The 4,955-nt window shown below is 51.1% G+C and overlaps 1 pseudogene across 1 annotated transcript; it reads left to right on the top strand.

The window, feature by feature from the left end:
* Positions 1-2,250: 2,250 nt before the first annotated feature.
* On the top strand, positions 2,251-3,446 carry LOC308161220 (gap junction gamma-1 protein-like; annotated as a pseudogene). The gene has a single exon. The product of its transcript is annotated as a gap junction gamma-1 protein-like (transcript).
* The last annotated feature ends 1,509 nt before the right edge of the window (positions 3,447-4,955 follow it).

Here is a 4,955-nt window from a genome sequence, read left to right as displayed (position 1 = left end):
CGACTTTGGCACAAGTACTAATAAGACCCTGGAGTACTGATTCCTAGATGATTTGGGCTTCGTCATCAGGTTTCCAAGGTGATATTCACTGTAAAAGCTGTTGTTTTTTTAGGCGGAGACTGAATTTGAGATGTTTTATAATGTTCTAGCTCTATTTACTCTGACACAGTAACATAGATTTTGATTCTGACACTTCTACAGCCACCCCACAGGTGTTAGCTTTCATTTGATAACAAGATCATTATGAAGGCCCTTGTGATTGTGGAGATATTCTATATTCACTGTGGGCATGTCATTTCGAGCAGAAAACCAGAAAAATGAGGTGGATAAGATCTGGTTTTAAAGGAGACTAGATTTGTGTTATTCTCCAGCACGTTATTCTACGCTGCCTTAGACAAGGGAGCGTGCTTGTTTCAATGTTTCTCTCTCTCTCTCTCTCTCTCTCTCTCTCTCTCTCTCTCTCTCTCTCTCTCTCTCTCTCTCTCTCTCTCTCTCTCTCTCTCTCTCTCTCTCTCTCTCTCTCTCTCTCTCTCTCTCTCTCTCTCTCTCTCTCTCTCTCTCTCTCTCTCTCTCTCTCTCTCTCTCTCTCTCTCTCTCTCTCTCTCTCTCTCTCTCTCTCTCTCTCTCTCTCTCTCAGTAAGCCTTCGGAACTTGGTTAGATTTCACAGCTGTGATGACATTCCTCTGGTGATAAATTATTCCAGCACTGGCGCCGATTCAACTACTGCAAAAGGTCCTTTGCTCCAGCATGTACCACCAGAGAGGGAAAGGCTGGCACCATCCACACTGCTCAAAACTGGACGGCTAGGCTAGACTTTACGCTGGCTGGTACTGCCGTCTTGTGGACATAAGTGGCATTCACCATAATTTATTTTTAGTTATTTGTGGATGGATGGAAATGCGGTAATGGAAGTTTGAATCATTTATCATTTTCCAGCACTGGTTTAAGCAGCTATCAGATGTTTCGAGTCCAAAATATGAAGCATACTCCTAGATTAGGATTAGCCTAATATGGGATTAGCCTAATATGGCTAATATGACTCTCAACTGCCGATGACAGTAGAACTAGTGCTGCACACCATGGCCAGAGCAACAAGGACTTGCTGACAGGAGATTTGATAAAAAATTTATGTATAGCTTGAAATCATGCTATGAGCATATTGAAATGCATCTCCACCATTGTGTAGGCCTACGTTTTGTTGACTGTCTTGCCTGCGATAAGTCACTAATGGCTGCTGTAGTTGCACATCTTCCATAATTAAGTTTGTCTCCTTTCATTCGGTTGTTAAGTCTGACGTCAAACGTGACGTTTAGCAATTTCCAGGTCCAAACCAGAAATTCCCTGCACCAGAGTACCAGTGTACTAAAGCACCAGAGTACCAGTGTACTAAAGCACCAGAGTACCAGTGTACTAAAGCACCAGAGTACCAGTGTACTAAAGCACCAGAGTACCAGTGTACTAAAGCGGTAGAATGACAGTTCAATCGTTTTTTAGACTGGGATCTATTCATACAACAAGGGACACAGCACTTTCCCGTTTTCCCCATATTTGTCAGCGTCTTTCAGCCTCGGAAAATCGCTAAATAAATATAATGAATTATTATTATTACTGAGGCATTTCGAAGACAGCGCCTCAGCCAACGTTGGACCCGGAAACACGTCACGGCGTAACAACCGAATAGGCATGAGAGTCATTGATTAGAACGGTACTTGAGACCATGACATGCAGTCTTTGTTTCCCACCCAATAGCTAGTCATGCATTCACGTCCTCCTTTAAATTAAGTTGATACTCTGAATTGGTCTGGTATGTAACTCAGGGCCGTGGGAGTCAGTGCTAGGATGGTTTCAGGCAGCCAGAGACTGACCTCCACATACTAGTGACTTGCAAGTCCTTGAAAGGTGCTTGAATGTGATGTTTCAGAAGGTGTGGGAACCCTGTATAATGTTGTGTCTGTGTGTCTGTGTGTGTCCCTGTGTGTCCCTGTGTGTCCCTGTGTGTCCCTGTGTGTCCCTGTGTGTCTGTGTGTGTCTCTGTTTGTGTCCCTGTGTGTCTCTGTGTGTCTCTGTGTGTCTCTGTGTGTCTCTGTGTGTCTGTGTGTGTCTGTGTGTCTCTGTGTGTCTCTGTGTGTCTCTGTGTGTCCCTGTGTGTCTCTGTGTGTCTGTTTTCACATTGTCACTGAACGTCTCTCTCTCCCTGTGGTCTGTGCAGATCTGAGAGGCGCCGTCCCCCCGACAACCCGAGAGGCAACATGAGCTGGAGTTTCCTCACGTGTCTGTTGGACGAGATCTCCAACCACTCCACCTTCGTGGGCAAGATCTGGCTCACGCTCCTCATCGTGTTCCGCATCGTCCTGACCGCGGTCGGCGGCGAGTCCATCTACTACGACGGACAGAGCAATTTCCTCTGCAACACGCAGCAGCCCGGGTGCGAGAACGTGTGCTACGATGCCTTCTTCCCGCTCTCGCACATTCGCTTCTGTGTCTTCCAGGTCATCATGATCACCACCCCCACCATCATGTACCTGGGCTTCGCCATGCACAAGATCGCCCGCAATGAGGACGACGAATAACGGGTACCCAGGAAGAGGAGGATGCCCATCGTGAGCCGCGGGGCCAACCGGGACTACGAGGAGGCGGAGGACAACGGAGAGGAGGATCCCACGATCTCGGAGGAGATCGGGGTGGAGAAGGCGGGGGGAGCGTCGGCGTCGGCGCCAGAAAAGCCCAGCAAGAAATACGACGGCCGCCGGCGCATCAAGCGCGACGGCCTGATGAAGGTGTACGTCTTCCAGCTGCTGTCGCGCGCCACCTTCGAGGCCTCCTTCCTGTTTGGCCAGTACGTCCTGTACGGCCTGGAGGTGGTGCCGTCCTACGTGTGCACGCGCACCCCGTGCCCTCACACGGTGGACTGTTTCGTCTCCCGCCCCACCGAGAAGACCATCTTCCTGCTCATCATGTACGCGGTGAGCCTCCTCTGCCTGCTGTTCACCCTCCTGGAGATCCTGCACCTGGGCTACAGCGGCATCCGCGACTGCTTCTGCGCTCGCCCGCGCTCCCCCCCCCCCCCCCCGACCCCGACCCCCCCCCCACCACCACCGCCTGGTCAGTCAGCGGCGCTCCCTGTGCCGCCAGGTGCCCACCACCTCTCCGGGGTACAGCACGGCGTTGAAGAAGGACCCCTCCTGCGACGGGAAGCTGGGCTTCCGGGACCAGCTGGGCGATTTGGGCCGCGAGTCGTTCGGGGACGAGGCGTCGTCGCGGGAGCTGGAGAGGCTGAGGCGGCACCTGAAGCTGGCCCAGCAGCACCTGGACCTGGCCTACCAGAACGACCAGGAGAGCAGCCCGCGCAGCAGCAGCCCGGAGTCCAACGGCACCGCCGTGGAGCAGAACCGCCTCAACTTCGCGAGAAGAGAAACAAAGCGAAAAGTGTGAGAAGGGTGAGTGAGTAAGAGGAGGAGGAGGAGGAGGAGGAGGAGGAGGGGGGGGGGGTGGTGAGGAGGAGGAGGAGGAGGAGGAGGAGGAGGAGGAGGAGGAGGAGAGGAGGAGGAGAGAGGAGAGGAGGGAGTACCGTATCTAGGCTCTGCCATGGGTCACAATAACACGAGGCCTACGGTTTTACCCAATTTTACACACACACACACACACACACAGATGCACACACGCACACAGACACACAGACACACACGCACACGCAGACAGACACGCACACACAGACAGACACACACGCGCAGACAGACACGCACACACACTCACCACACAGACACACACACACGCACACGCAGACACGCACACACGCACGCACACACACTAAGGTACACACACTAAGGTACACACACACAGCCCCACACACACTTTAAAGTAAGCAGTGCACCCCTTGAAAAAGACATCTTGGTCTCAGTGAGCCACTGTCAATGTAAAGATGAATAATACCAATAATCATTACCTCATTTAATTTCTCCTTCGTCACATTCATCCCTCCCCTATCCCTCATCAACTATTTATTGATCCCTCTCTCCATCTCTGTCCATTCCAGCATCTCACACTTCTTCATTGGCCAATGTCAGATAGGCAGTACAACGATGTCCATATTCCGCTACTGCCAGCCGACCCCGTACCTGGCGGGGGTGAACACCGGCCTGTACAAACGCATGCGCTGGAACGTGAAGAGACCCCAAGAGAGACCACCGCAGCAGCAGCAGCAGGAGACAGAGGGAGGGGGGACAGTCGGGGCGGCAGAGGGAGAGATTGAGGGAGGGACAGACGGAGAGAGAGATGGAGGACATGCCAGTGGCAGGGAAAGCGGGAGTGTTCACTACAGAGTAGTGAGTGAAGCTCAAAGGAGAGTTCCATTCAGAGAGAGAGAATAATGACATGATTAAAACCTCAAACTGTTTAAATCCAGTTTGCGGGACTAATGTAATTATTAGATGGTGGTATTAGGCAGAGTGTATGATTTTTAGGGTTAAGAATATTTTAGGACCACATGGATGTGAAAGATCTTCAGATCTCAGAATAGTCAGACGGGTTCTCACCTCGTGTGTGTTTCCCGAGCAGCTACTTCCTGTGCTACGAGGACGTCCCCGCAGGGTTCGAGTTATAAGCTGAACTCTGTGGGGGTCTCCAAAATAACAGTGCGAAATGTTCTCATGCACGCGCGAATCATGCCCACACAGCGATGGGACTTACAAGTTTTAATTAGCTATAGGCAGTAGCGGATTAAGGTGGTCAGTGGCCCTAGGCTACTCCTTTGTGTGAGGACCCCCCGCCCCCATACACAAGCCTCCCCCCTCCCCAAAATATACAACTCACGAGCACCCTGCACACACACACCACTCATAATGCTTTACCATAAAACACTTAAACACTTTAATAACACAATAACACAACAGTGTTAATAATGCAAAGAATAAAAAAAAGGTTCAGTGCATTCAGTTCTGTCTCTATTGCTCTCCTC

Source organism: Nansenia antarctica (assembly GCF_963989245.1).
Source record: "Nansenia antarctica genome assembly, chromosome: 6".
Lineage (NCBI taxonomy): Eukaryota > Metazoa > Chordata > Actinopteri > Argentiniformes > Microstomatidae > Nansenia > Nansenia antarctica.
This window is presented reverse-complemented; position numbering and strand designations above follow the sequence as displayed.